Below are 15,861 nucleotides of genomic sequence, written 5' to 3'. Positions count from 1 at the left end.
AAAATCAATTGGATCGCAAAATCAAATGCCTCATTTGATTGAGGATGGGATTTTACCTTCGATGAATTCTCTGACTTTTGTGAAGAACATGGAATAAAAAGGGAATTCTCCATCGCAAGAACTCCTTAGCAAAATGGAGTAGTAGAAAGGATGAAAAAAATTGTTCAACAAATGGCTCGTGCTATGCTAGATGAGTCTGGAACTCCTACAACCTTCTGGGCTGAAGCTGCATTTTCTACCATCACCATTCTCAACAAAACAAATATTCAGGTAAATAGCACCTGAACTCCACATGAACTTTGGTATGGTAAGGCTCCTACTATAAAATACTTCAAAATTTTTGGAAGCTTACATCAAAAGGACCGATGAAAATCTTGGCAAGTTTGAACCCAGAGCAGATGAAGGCATTCTCCTCGGTTACTCTTCTCAAAGTAAAGGATATAAATGTTATAGTAAAAGACTTGGAAAAATTATTGAAAGTATTGATGTTGTGGTTGATGAAGCATGAAAAAATCCAAAGCAAGTAAAAACCGAAGATTGTGAAGAAGACGAGGATTATCCTTCCACATCAAATCAGACTAATTCTGAAGAAGAAACCAATGAAGCACTAGAAGAACATATAACGATAGAAGAAAAGACTCCATCTAGGTATGTTCAGAAAAATCATCCAGAGACTCAAATTTTGGGACAGAAAGAGGTAGGTGTGTAGACAAGAAGAACTATTATAGAAGCTTCAAGCTATCTAGCATTACTTTCCTCCATCGAACCTCAAAATGTAAATGAAACATGCAAAGATGAATGTTGGGTCAAGGCCATGAATGAAGAACTTGAGCAAATTGAAAAGAATAATACTTGGGAATTAGTTCCTAGACCTCATGATAAGAATGTCATAGGAACCCAATGGATATTCAAAAACAAGTCAAATGAAAATGGAGAAGTTATTAGAGACAAGTTCAGACTTGTTTGTAAAGGGTATGCTCAACAAGAAGGTATAGATTTTGAATAAACTTTTGCACCTGTTGCTAGACTTGAATCCATAAGAATGTTCCTTGCTCTTTCTAGTTTTCAGAAATTCAAAGTATACCAAATGGATGTAAAACTACCTTTCTTAATGGAGACTTAGAAGAAGAAGTCTATATTGAGCAACCAGATGGATTCATCCTTGGAAATGATCCAAAACTTGTATGCAGACTCAGAAAGGCTCTCTATGGTCTAAAACAAACTCCAAGGGCCTGGTATTATTGTCTTGACAAATACCTCCATCAACAAGGTTTTTCAAAAGGATCAGCTGATAGCAATATATATATAAAGATTGACAATGATAATTTGTTAATACTTGTTGTGTATGTTGATGATATCATTTTTGGTAGAAATGAAGAATCCATGAGTCAAAACTTTGCTTTGGTAATGCAAAAAGAATTTGAAATGTCCTTGGTTGGTGAGCTGAAATATTTTCTTGGTTTACAAGTTCAACAAAATAAAGATGGTATTTTTCTATTACAAATCAAGTATCTCAAGAAGATCTTGAAAAAATATGGCATGGAAAAAAGCTAAACCAGTATGTATCCCTATGGTAACAGGATGCAGTCTCAGCTCAAATGATGAATCAACAGCAATACAACAACCAACCTACAGATCCATGATTGGCAGTCTGATTTATCTAGCAGGTACCCAACCAGACATCATACACACAGTGGGAATAGTTGGAAGATTCCAAGCAAATCCAAAGGAATCACACCTTCAGGCAGTCAAAAGGATCTTCAAATATCTCCAAGGAACACAGAACTTTGGCTTATGGTATCCTAGAGATACAGACCTTACACTTCATGCATATACAGATGCAGATTGGGCAGGAAGCATGGATGACAGAAAAAGCACTAGTGGTGGTGCATTCTATATGGGTTCCAGATTAGTGTCTTGGTTCAGCAAGAAACAAAGTTCAATTGCATTATTGTTATGAAACTAGCTCAAGAAAAGATAGAAAATCTAGATCAACGCCTTATAATTCAGCCTCTTCGAGGGGGCAACCTCCTTTACATTACATAAATGAAAAATTCTTGGATGATTCAAATGACAAAACCTCCTTTCTATATATAGGAGTCTAAGGAGTCACAATATAATCTAGCCGACCTAACAATAATAATATAAAGCCACAAAAATAACAATAGAGGGCTTCTATGGGGCACAGTAATAACAATATGGGGGCAATAGGGGCACAACAATATTAATAAGGGGTATAACTACAATAGTAATGGGGTAATCACTAGTATTATAGGGACCCAACATGCCCCTCTCCTTCAAAAAAGTGTTGTCCTCAACGCTTGAGTAGTTCTGGATACTTCTGCATAAAATTCTCATCCTCCCATGTGGAATCTTCAGCGGATAAGTTCTTCCACTTGATAAGATACTCTAAAATTGAACGATTTCGTAGCTGTCGAGTTCTTGTTTCTATGACTGCTTCCGGTTCCAATATAATTTTTCCTTCCTCGTCAAGTTCTGGCAACATTGTTTGAACTGGGAGCTTGTCGCCTATAACCTTCTTTAAACATGAAACATGGAAAACTGGGTGCAATCGAGAAGCTGCAGGAAGCTCCAATTTGTATGCCATAGTACCAATCTTTTGCAACACCTTGTACGGACCATAATACTTTGGTGATAATGATTATCCTTCTTAGCTTGCTTGAGGGACATTTGCTTATATGGTTGTAGCCGTAGGAATACCCAATCACCTATATCAAAACTTCTTTCATTGCGATGTTGATCTGCCTATTGTTTCATTCTATTCTGTGCAAACACTAGGTTATCCTTTAAGAGTTGGAGGACTTGTTGTTGATGTTCAATGTGATGTTCCACTGCATGAACCTTAGAATTTTCTCTTAAATATGATGTGATGGATGGTGGTTGATACCCATCAGATTGAGGATGATAAGATAAGCTATGAGCTAACTGAGTACCAAGACAAGAAAATAATTATGTCCAAAAATTTCCAGTGAAAATGGGATCTCTGTCACTTACAATAATATTTGGGTTTCCATGTAGCTTTTGAATTGTTTCCATAAATGCAGTAGAAACTGTACTGGCTTTAAATGAATGTGATAATGCACAAAAAGTGTGCGTACTTGGTAATTCTGTCAACTACCACCATGATGACACTCTTTCCCTCATACTTGGGTAAACCTGTGATAAAATCCATTGAAACCTCCTCCCAATGTTGGCTTGGAATGGATAAAGGTTGTAATAGACCCAGTGTCTTAATTGTTTCAACTTTATTTTGTTGGCAAACCAAACATTCAGCCACAAACTTTTGAATATCTGATTTAAGGTCGTCCCAAAAAAATTCCTTCTTAACCCTGTGGTAATTTTTTAAAAATCCTGAGTGCCCTCCTAAGGGAGAAGTGTGCAATTCCATAAGAATCTTTTGTTTTAGCTGGGAATTCTTACAAAGGCATAAGCGATCTTTGTACCATAACGAATCATTTTGCCAGCTAAATGTACCAGATGTACTGGAATCTTGTTGTAACTTTCAAATAAGTGCCCACACTTCTTCGTCATTCTTCCATTCCTCCCTTGCTTCATTGATCCAATCTGGTTGGATAATATAAATGGCGCACAACAATGGTTCCACATCCTCATCCTTTCTTGAGAGTGCATCTGCCACCACATTTTGCTTCCCTTTTTTGTAGATGATTTCAAAGTCATAACCCAACATCTTTGTGACCCACTTTTGTTGCTCTTCAGAGGATAATCTTTGTTGTAAAATGTATTTAAGGCTATCATGATCCGTTTTTACCTTGAAGTGTCTACCCATTAGGTAGGGTCACCATTTCTTAAGTGCATGGAGTATTGCCAACATTTCCTTCTCATAAATATCTTTGCTTAAAAACTTTCCCTTGATTGGACGACTTTCAAAAGCAATGGGTCTTTCATCTTGCATTAGAATAGCACCAATTCCATTTCCTGAAGCATCACATTCCACAATAAAGGTTTTTGTCATGTCTAGTGTAGCTAAGACCGGTGCTTGGCACATTGCCTCTTTAAGATGTTCAAAGGCCTTTGTTTCTTCCGGAGTCCATGAAAATGCATCTTTCTTCAATAATGTTGTTAGAGGTGCTGCTATTCTCCCATAATTATTAACAAACTTGTGATAATACCTTGTCAACCCGAGAAATCCTCGCAGATGTTTTATGGATGTGGGGATTTTCCATTCCTTAATGGCTTTAATTTTGCTAGGGTCTACCTTAACTCCTTCATGAGATACAATATGACCCAAATATTCCACCTCCTGGACTCCAAAGAAACATCTGGATATTTTTGCATATAATTGTTTCTCCTTCAATAGTTGTAGCACCTTGTCAACATGTTCAACATGATCCTTCCAAGACTCAAATTAGTATATCATCAAAAAATAATAACACAAATTTTCTAAGGAATGGTTTGAAAATTGAATTCATCAAACCTTGAAATGTTGAAGGTGCATTGGTAAGGCCAAGAGGCATGACCAAAAATTCATAATGACCCTCATGAGTTCTAAATGTTGTTTTTGGAATGTATTTAGTCTTCATTATGATTTGATGATATCCTGAACGAAGATCCAACTTGGTGAAGTAAATTGATCCATGCAATTCATCCAGTAATTCATCAATGACAGGAATGGGGAACTTATCTTTAATAGTGAGCTTGTTGAGCTCCCTATAATCCGGACACATGCACCATGATCCATCCTTCTTGTGCACCAATACTACTGGAGTAGAGAAAGAACTTTGACTCGGTTGAATTATACCAGCCTCTAGCATTTCTGCAACCATACGTTCAATTTCACTCTTTTGGACATAGGGATATCTGTACGGCCTGATGTTTGGAGGAATACTTCTTGGAATCAGATGAATAGCATGATCATGATCATGCATAGGTGGGAGACATTTGGGAGTCTCAAATACCTTGGAATGATTGTCCAGGACTTTTTGGAGATCTGGAGAAATAGATGATTCCGATGTGGAAACATCTAGCGAGCATAATTGTGCAATTACACCTCTTTGCTCCTTTTTTAGAAGCTTTGTCATACTATTAGAGCTGATTATCTTTCCTGGTTTCCCTACAATACCCCTTAATTCAACTTCCTTTCCTTCCGTAGAAAATTTGATGAAAATTTCTTGAAAATTAAAAGCTATTGTACCCAAGGATTGTAGCCATTGGACTCCTAGTACAACATCAGCACCTCCCATTGGAATGGAAAGCATTGGGCTAGTCAATACATATTCTCCCATGGATAGCTTGATATTATGGCACTTTCCAGAGCAATTTATTGTTCCTCCATTTGCAATCATCACTTCACACACTGGTGCTGGATATAAGAAGCAATTCAATTCTTTTTCTACCTTACGATGAATAAAATTGTGGGTGCTTCCTGAATCAATCAACACTATTACCCTTTTCTTCTTGATTTGTCCTTCTATCTTGATGGTTTGAGGAGTGGTAATTCCTGCCAATGCATTACAATATATGGTCGGATTTATTTTTTCTCCATCTAGGCTTTGTTCCTGGAGTATATCCTCTTCTTTTGACCTTTCTTGCTCCTTTTCTTCTTCCTCTTCACAATCTATGTAGAATAATTTCTTCTCAGCACACTTATGACCTTTAGTGTATTTGCTATCACAACTGTAACAAAGCCCTTTGCTCTTTTTTCTTCCAATTGTTTTGGTGTCAACCTTATAGGTTGTGGAAGACTAGGAGCAACAACACTTCCGTCTTTATAGTTGTGAGTGGTATGCTTCCTGGTTGCCATAATTTTGCTTTCCATTTTTCTTGCTAACCTGAATGCCTTCTCTAATGAATCAGGGTCCCAAAGGTGAACATCATGTTGGATATTATCCTTTAAAGACCCTATGAACACATCAATCCTATGCTCCTCTGGAATATCTTTTACGCTTATGTTCAATTTTTGGAACTCCTCAATGTGCTCCATTATTGAACCCTTTTGTTTGATACTTATCAATTGGCTAAAAAAAGTGTTGCTTTTTGTATCCTCATAATGTGCTATCAATTCTTCCATAAAAATTTCCCAAGTGATAAATGGTTTACGAGATCAAAGGCATTGATACCATACAAACTGATTTGGTTCCAAATATAAAGTTGCCATACGTACCTTTTGTGTGTTTTGCACATTATTGAGATCGAATAATTGCTCCATCTGTAATATCCATGTGGCAAGATCCTTGCCATCAAACTTCCTCATATCGATTTTTGGAATATGGTGAGTCTTCTATCCAACATTAGCATCTATGGACTCATGATTAACATTTCTTTTGTTTTCATCATGAGTTTCCTTTAGTACCCTTTCACCCTTAGGGACCATTTCTTGTAGCAACTTATTCATATTTATCTTCAATTCGTCCATGTCTGTCTTCAAATCTATCTTCAAATCATCCATCTTAGCTTCCATGTCAATCATCTTAGCTTCTACGCCTTTATTTAAACAGTCCATCTTAGCTTCTACACCTTTCTTTAAACCATCCATCTTAGCTTCTACATCTTTCTTTAAACCATCCATCTTAGGTTCTATTCCTTTTTGTGCAAGGGACAGTTGTTGCACTTGGTCTTGTAATTTTGATATATCATGTTGCATTTCTTCCTCTTCTTCATGAGTCATGCTAGAGATTTCAGGTTCCTTACTAGGTGTTTGCATTTTCTTTCCTCGGGGCATCAGTTACCGATAATAATGCTCTACTATGCGCTTTGAATTCCTTCAAAATAAATTTTCAAACCAAGCTTAAGCAAAAATTTAAGAAAATCTACACACCTTTTTTCACTTTGTAGGAGCTCGATATTGCCTCTGATGTATCTCTGTACTTTCCAATCATCTAGTTTTGAATTTGTGAGCTGTAGTAGCCCTCTGTGTCCTCTTTCCGATTCCACAAGTCTGACCCAAATTGGATTCTCCAAGGAAGAGTTATGTGAAATTTCCCACAGTGACTTGCTTATAGACTAGTTCAGTAGAGTGAACTTGTACGACGTGCCACAAGTGACTATTTCGACCTCTGGATCTTCAATATGCATACCAAAAACTACAGTCCATCCTCTTTCTGTACCTTCTTACAAATTTTCAATCCGATCCCTAGAGAGAAAGTTATGAAGATTTTCCTCAAGTCGCCTATTTCAAATGTAATTCAGGAGTCTGCAAAAAGACCAACTTCCTTAGATCATATCTCTGCAAATGTTATGCAAAAAGATCTAAAATTTGGACCCAAGGTTTAGCGCTATTTCTTCTCAAATGGGTTTTTTTGCAACTTCTGAAATGTAACAGAAAAAAAGTTATAGCGAAAATTCCACGATGACCTGTTTGGAGCAGCGGAACCCTAGAATCCAAAGCTCTAATACCAAATGTTATAAAACTAGCTCAAGAAAAGATAGAAAAGATAGATCAATGCCTTAGAATTCAGCCTCTTCGAGGGGGAAACCTCCTTTACATTACATAAATGAAAAATTCTTGGATGATTCAAATGACAAAACCTCCTTTCTTTATATAGGAGTCTAAGGAGTCACAATATAATCCAGCCGACCTAACAATAATAATATAAAGCCACAAAAATAACAATAGAGGGCTTCTATGGGGCACAGTAATACAATATGGGGCAATAGGGGCACAACAATATTAATAAGGGGTATAACAACAATAGTAATGGGGTAATCACTAGTATTATAGGGACCCAACAATTATCTACAGCTGAAACAGAATATGTGGCTGCTACATCTTGCTGCACTCAAATCCTTTGGATGATGCAAACATTGCAAGACATGCAGATTACATGTACTCCAGCCATCTTGATTCTATGTGATAATACAAGTGCAATCCATATTTCAAAGAATCTAATCATGCGTTCCAAGACCAAGCACATACCCATCAAATATCATTTTCTACGTGAACAAGTGCTTGAACAAAAGGTCAAATTGGAGTATGTTCCCTCCAAAGAATAGGTTTCTGATGTATTCACCAAACCACTACCCATAGAGACATTTGAATATCTTAGACAGAAGTTGGGATTAGTTGATGCATCATCTTGTTGTTGAAACTTATTTGTTTAAGAGAAAAGTCGTTATACGCAAGTTTTATGAAGCGTATCCGCATACATACGCAGGTTGCTATGTATACCTTCGTGTATATGGTTGGTTTGAAGAAAAATAGTGGGCCAGACTCAGGAGGAAAGGAGTATGATATGGGTCTGACAGTAATCTCTGGCATAGGTTCAGGGGGAGCATATACTTCTAATAATGCATTGTTGGCATTATCTTAGAAGATATTGGTACAGATACATAGTTTTTTTTTATTCAGGTGGAATAGGTTCAGGAGGAGATCATGGTTGCTGTCTGGATGGTGTTTGACAGATGTTGCTAATGACTATCATGGTATTGTTTTAGATATTTGGTCTCTATGCCATGTATATCTTGACAAGGTCATGAAATGACCTATTTTGTTTTCCCCCACTATGCATGGGATAGATGATGTAATGTTCTTGTTATGACATGTATTGGTATATCCCCACTTGGTTGGGAGATGTATGTATGTATGACTCATTGGTGATAGGAAGGTCATTTATGATGTGTGTATAGATTCATGTTCTTCTTTTAGAACATATTTTTGCAAACCTTTCTTATATTCAGGGGGAGCATGGAGCTCATTCTGCACACTTCAGCGTATTAGGGAATTCAACATGTACTCAGGGGGAGCATAACCCTTTTCCCTTGATGACAAAGGGGGAGAATGACTTGGGGTTGTCATCAAGTCCAAAGGGGGAGATTGTTGGCATTATGGCATAGATTTGGCACTATGACATAGGTGTTGTCCTTGATGGCAAATCACTCAGAGGACAGATCATAGTTCATACTATCAAAATGAAGAAAAAGAGGTATACGCAAGTTCCCTATTGACCAAGCCGCGTGTACACATGGGTTTGCAGACCAAAAGGTGCATATAGCATACACACGCACTTTCATGAAAGGAAAGGCACGTACATGTTGGAAAACTTAGTTTTGGTCCTTGGTATTTGGTCCATGGTATTGTGATCCATGGTGTTGGTCCAAGGTATCTTGTTCGAAGTATTGACCCCAGGTATTTGGTCCAAGGTATTGGTTCTAAGTGGTTTTGGTCCATGGTATTGTGTAAGGCATAAGACTATAAAAGGAGGAGAAGATCATTAGGCAAAAGCACTCAAGCATTGAATATCTTATGAAGAGAAAGATCTAGAATACAGGTTATTAGGCATAGTTGGATCTGAATCAAGGATGAACCTCAGCGCTTGATGAAGGATAAGATCTATTGATGGGTCAAGATCTTAAGGCTTGAAGTGAAGTATCTTTGTGTGGTTTTGATCTTTTGTCTGAATAATTAGCGCATGTCGTAATCTGTAAATATGATGATCTGGGTATAACTGATGTCTGAATAGTTGTAAAGTTTAAATCATCATTTACAGATCTGTACACAGGTTCATTATAGCAAAGGCACATATACACGCTGGTTTTGCATGACAAAACAACGTATACGCAGGTTCACCTTGAGAAAAGTGCGTATGCACACAAGTTTGACACATTGAAGTAGCATACATCTCATAAAATATGTCTTAGCTACTTCTGTTTGTTGTTGCAGTGTTTTGGGTTCTGGCTTGGGTTTTGGTTTCTATTATTGTATTCTGGTCACAGCTTTCTGAGAAGTGATTGTTTGATTTAGTTTTGGTTGGTGCAAAGGAAATTGGTTGATATAGATATATTTGATGTTTGATTGATGTTATTTATGGATCCAGTCTAAAAATTTATGAAACATGGTCCCTGGAAGAAAAAAAGAAGGTTGTAGCCTTCTGTAGGTCAACACCTACATACTAGTAAACACATTAGCTAGTACAAGAGCTAGGGGGTTGTAGCTCCCTTCTAGGAGAAGCTAGAGAACAAGAGAAGGTTGTAGCCTTCTGCAGGTAGAAGCCTGCATAGTGGTATAATACTACACCAATACAAAAATTGTAAAAATAAGTTTCTTATTAAAAGGAAGATAAAGACGATTGCAGCAGGTGGTTTTCACCCACATTGGGTTTCCACCTTATATCTTGTGCTCATGTGTGTGATTGCTTGTTCCGCTTTTACTACTCTTGGTTACTGTTTATATAGTTCTGATACACAAAATAAATATCAACATATGAAGAATTAACTAAATTATAAGTTTACAAGGTATACGCTAGTTGCCTTACATACAGTTGCGTATACACACAATTTTCATTAACTGAAGTAGCATATATGAATCTGAATATGGAAATGAAATATTATTGACTTGCTAATACTGATTCACCCCGCCCCTCTCAGTATTATTTCCAAAAATACATGACTCAACTCCAACTCGTAACATAGGAATCAGTAACTTCTAGACTGACATGTAGGAACTCACAATGGAAACTACACATGACATGGAAAAATTACTTCCAACACCCTCCCTTAATAATTACATGGAAATCACTGAAAAAACATATTACAAGAACAAATAAATCTTTGTCTGAATGGTCATCATCACCACCCACATCCACTCTGGAATCTCGCAAACACATCTCTTTCATCACCACATATTTGAGTTGTTACTTTACCTCCATTTAAAGTGTAACTGACTCTAACCATCATTGGTGAACTTTCCAAGATGAACAATATTTACAACTCGGCTCATTGGGGATTCTGTGATAAGATTTGTTAAGTAATGAACCATCATATGGAACAACCACCATCTTTTGGATATTTTTCTTTTGACTATCTGTTAGTTGCTAGGATGGAGTTCGAGATACTGAATGTGTTCAAAAGGTGATCAAACAACTTGACCTTACAAGAATTGATGTTTCAGACACTTGGGCTTCTATCTTAAGAACCATCAAACCTTTTTTTATAACTAATAAAAACACACAAGAATTGATTTTTTGGACACTAGGGCTTCCAGTTTAAGAACCACCAACGTTGTTTAATCTGAATTTGCAAAAAAGTCAAGATCAAACCCACGTGATGAAATAAAAGACACATTTAAACACACAAACAAAACCATAATCAATATTATAAAGAAATCACCCAAGCCCTAATTTTTCACTCATGAAATAGCCAATTGCCTCTTCACCTCCTTGATATATCATACTTCCTTGGTTTCTCATTCCACGTAGGTCTGAGAAATTACAAAGGATTCACGTAGACAAATGCATAAATATCTAGATATGGTATCCATGCATAGGTCCAACTTCATGAAATATCCAATAATTATACAAAGAAGAAAATGAAAAAGTGAATTCTTTGAGTCAACCATTTTATATATCTTAAAGGATTTGATGATGCAGTGCCTTTAAAATGTAGTGTCTGTGAGGGTTGACTGTGTGCCACATGTAACAGCTAGCAATGCTCCAAGACAAATAGTAGACATGAAAGTAGCCTTAACACCTAGTATAATTACAAAATCAAAAAAGAGTTGGAGCACATCAACCTGGACTCTGTTGGAAGATTGGCCCAAATCATGTTCACCTTACAGAAATGAGTATCTAATTTGTATGTGATTTGATGCATCCCACATTTGATCTCACAACATTTGATTTGAAAATGAATTCCTCGTGATCCTTTAATGTTACATCTAGCGATAGATCTACGGCCTTTGGTCCACAATCCCTGGAATGGTACTTCAACTAACCGACTTATGAAAGATCCCCTATATATTCATTTGTGTAGCATTTGATATAGTGGAATCAATGGATATCTTGGCATTACCATATTTGATTGACCATTTTCTCAACTCATATGTGTATTTTTGAGTGAGAGCACCTCTATACGTGTATCACTATGGACAAAGTTTCAAAGGGGTAGGAATTGTTGGCATTATGACACAGGTTTGACTTGATGGCACAGGTGTTGTCCTTGATGGCAACTCACTCAAGTGGCAGACTTCAGTTCAGGCACTCAAAATAGAAGAAAATAAGAGATCCGCAGGTGCGCCGATCAAAAGGTGCGGTCATCGGCAGGTTGCGCAGGAACGCTATTCACAAGATGCGGACAGGTTCGCAGGAGTTCTGAACAAAAGGTGCGAACCTAAAATTCACGGACTTTCATGCAGAGAAAATCGTGCGCACGTGGGAAATCTTGGTTGGTCCATGGTATTTTGTCCGACAGTTTGTGAACCTATGGTTTTGGTCTGTGGTTTTGCTTCTAAAGAATTGATCCCTGGTATTAGGTCCCTAGTATTAGATCTCTATGGTTTTGTTCCATGGTTTGAGAAAGGCCTAGACTATAAAAGGGGAAAGGAGATCATTTGGCTAGACACTTGTTTGTTGAATATCTCATGTTAAATAAGATCTGAAACTCTGGTGATCGGTTGGTGAGTTATTGATAAATCTGAATCAAGGAGAAACCTGAGCATTACAAGGCGAATTTTCTGTTGGATCGAGATCTCCTTGGCGTATGATCAGATCTGTAAATCTGGGGTATGATTGAAAACTGATAAATTTGTCTATACCCTGAGGTCCGCAGGCTAGACATGGCGCAGGTGCGCAGATCCGCAGTCTAGTAGACTGATCAGGTGCGGAGGTGCGCAGTCCAGTAGACACTGCAGGTGCGGAGGTGCGCAGTGCAGAGACCGGTGCAGGTGCGGAGGTGCGCAGTGCAGAGACGCGTGCAAGTGCGGAGGTGCGCAGTGCAGAGACCGGTGCAAGTGCGGAGGTGCGCAGGCCACAGGAAGCGCAGCTGCGGAAGTGCGCAGGCCACAGAAAGCGCAGGTGCGGAAGTGCGCAGGCCACAGACAGAGAAAGTGCGGAGTGCGCAGGACACAGAAAGCGCAGGTGCGGAAGTGCGCAGGTCACAGAAAGAGAAAGTGCGGAGCTACGTAGGACACAGACAGCGCAGGTGCGGAGCTGCACAGACTCGACACAGTGGAAGTGCGGATATCCGCAGGTTACCCTTGGTGAAGTTGCGGACTTTTCTTGAAATATATTTTAGGTGATTTTGCTTATACTTGCAGTGTTCTGGGTTTAAAATTGGAGTCTAGTATTATCTTCTGGTTACAGCATTCTGAGAACTTATTGGTTGGTTAGCTATATACTTGATGATTATTTGATGTTCATGGATCCAGTCTGAAAATTTATGAAACGTGGTCCCTGGAAGCAAGAGAAGGTTGTAGCCTTCTGTAGGTCAGCACCTACGTACTGGTACTTCAGCTAGTACAAGAGCTAAGGGGGTTGTAGCTCCCTTCCAGGAGATGCTGGAGAATGAGAGAAGGTTGTAGCCTTCTACAGGTAGAAGCCTGCGTACTAGTATAAGTCTGCACCAGTACAGAAACATTGTAAAAAGAAGTTACTAGTTAAAAGAAGATAGAGACGAATTGTAGTAGGTGGTTTTCACCCACATTAGGTTTCCACCTTATATCTAGTGTTCTTATGTGTGATTGTCTTCTGCTCTATTTTGGTCACTATTTATATGATTCTGATGCACAGATTAATGATCATTAAATTATAAGTCTGCAAGGTTTTAACATATATGATTTGGGTGTGAAATTAAAAAGAATTGACTTGATAATATTAATTCACCCGCCCTCTCAGTATTATTTCCAACAATTGGTATCAGAGCAGGTCCTTCAGAAGAAGCTTGATCGCTTGAAGGAAGATGTATCATCATGAGCAACTAAGAGAGAGAAGCATTGATCAGGCCACCAATTTTTGATGGGACCAATTTCATCTATTGGAAGGTAAGAGTCACTGCCTATCTTCAATCTCTTGGTACAGAAGTCTGGGATATCATAGATACAGGGTACACTTTTCCATACAAATCCGGTTGAGAAGAAGCAATTTGAAACAAATGCAAAGGTTGTCAATACTCTACTGGGATGTCTATCTCAATCAGAATTCATCAAGCTTATGTAGTAAACCGCAAAAGAAATATGGGACAAGATCGTTATGAGCTATGAAGGAGATGAACAGGTAAAATGAGCAAAACTTCAAACCCTTAGAATTCAGTATGAAAATATCAGAATGCACAATGACGAAAGTGTGGCTAACTATTTCCTACGTATAGATGAGATTGTTAATTGTATGAAAAACTTGGGTGAAGAAATAAAAGAGGTTGTTGTGGTTGAAAAGGTTCTAAGATCTTTGTCCTCTAATTTTGAATCAAAAGTTTCTGCAATAGAAGAAAAGGAGAATCTATGGAACCTTACTATGTCACAGCTGCACAGAATTCTAACTGCTTACGAAATGAGGAAAGGAGGACCATCAGACAGGAGAGAAGCTGCATTCAAGGCTTTAGGCAAAGGAGATTACTATGAGTCAGGACATATGTCAAAAGAAGAGGAAGAATCAAATTTTGTCAAGAACCTTCAACGGGGTGCTGGAAGATTCAGAGGTAAGTTACCTTTCAAATGCTTTTCTTGTGGAAGAGTCGGTCACTATGCTACCAAGTGTCCTCATAAAGATAAGCTTGACAAAGGTAAGGAACCAGTTAGATGGAACAGAAAATAGAACGTGAATAAGAAAAGTTATTACACTCATGAAGATAGTGACGGACTTTCAAACAGTGATGAAGAAGAACAAGGTAATAATAATTATAGACTTTTAATGGCTTTTGATGATGATGATTTCTTGGATGCTATAGATGAAGAAGGTCTTTATGAAGAGATTTCTAGACTCAAAATTTGTTTAGAAGAGAAGAATGTGATTATAGAAACTCTACAACTCCAACTTACTGAAAGTGAAAAACATCATGAAAAGTTAGAATGTGAAATTGTGGGACTTAGAAAAGAGATTGAGCAAACTAAAGCTCTTAATCTTAGATTTGTTAAAGGATCTGAAACTTTAGATGATATTATCAAAGTGCAGCGTTCTCCTCTAATCAAGACAGGTCTAGGATATAATGAAGAAGCATCTCAAGCGCAGAAGCCATCCACCTCCAAAAGTTATATTGATGCAGCAAGGAGAAGTGATCAAATTGACAATCGACAGCAAAGACACAATGCTACTCACCAAGTAAATCAGGGACATTTTTCTTCAAGGATGAATAGAGATCACCAAGTAAATTAGGGCAATCTGCTTCAAGATAAATAGAAGCTCACCAGCCACAGGAAGGTAAATCCTTCTCAATTTGCCTCAAGGATGGATCATTCAGTCCGCAGGGTTGATAATCCAGGAATTTTCTTCAATGGCCAATGTTTCACTTGTCACAACTTTGGACACAGCAACTTAGTGTGTTTCCTACAAAACTATCATGACTAGAGAAACTCAAAATAATGAGTAGTGACTGGGATCATGAAAATGACCTACAATAACTTTCTGCTCTTGAAAATGAAATAGAATGTGCTATTTGTAATAGTTTTGGTCATGGAGATTCTGAATTGCAGGAGCAGGTTTCGGCAGACACTCAGAAGGAGAAGCCTCAAATATCAAAACATGGAGAATGAAAGAACCACAAACTAGAAAGATGTGGTATAGCCTTATAATGCGGAAGGAAGGAAAATCAATGGTCATTGACAGTGATGTTCGAAACATATGACAGGTGATAAAGAGAAACTTCAGTCATATAGTGCCTTGAAGAAGGGAAAGAAGGTCTCATTTGAATGATTCCCCTGCACTCATAAAAGGTAAAGGTTCTGTTCTTTTAAAAGAAAAGGTCAAAGCAGAAATGTTATGTATGTTGATGGCTTAAAGCATAATCTATTGAGTGTCAGTCAGACGTGTGATCACGAACAGAGGTAATATTTCGATCAAATGATGTAGTGTTCGTGATCTTGATATAGGAAAAATAGTGAATCAAAGGCATAAGAATACTCAAATAATTTATACAATATTCAAAGAAGGACAACAAAAATGTTATCTGAGCAAGAATGAT

This window comes from Pinus tabuliformis, chromosome 3_2 (assembly GCF_031772625.1).
Source record: "Pinus tabuliformis cultivar Carrire ecotype Pingquan chromosome 3_2, CPIR1, whole genome shotgun sequence".
NCBI classification, from domain to species: Eukaryota; Viridiplantae; Streptophyta; class Pinopsida; order Pinales; family Pinaceae; genus Pinus; species Pinus tabuliformis.
The sequence above is the reverse complement of the archived record's forward strand: the minus strand, read 5'-3'. Positions refer to the sequence as shown.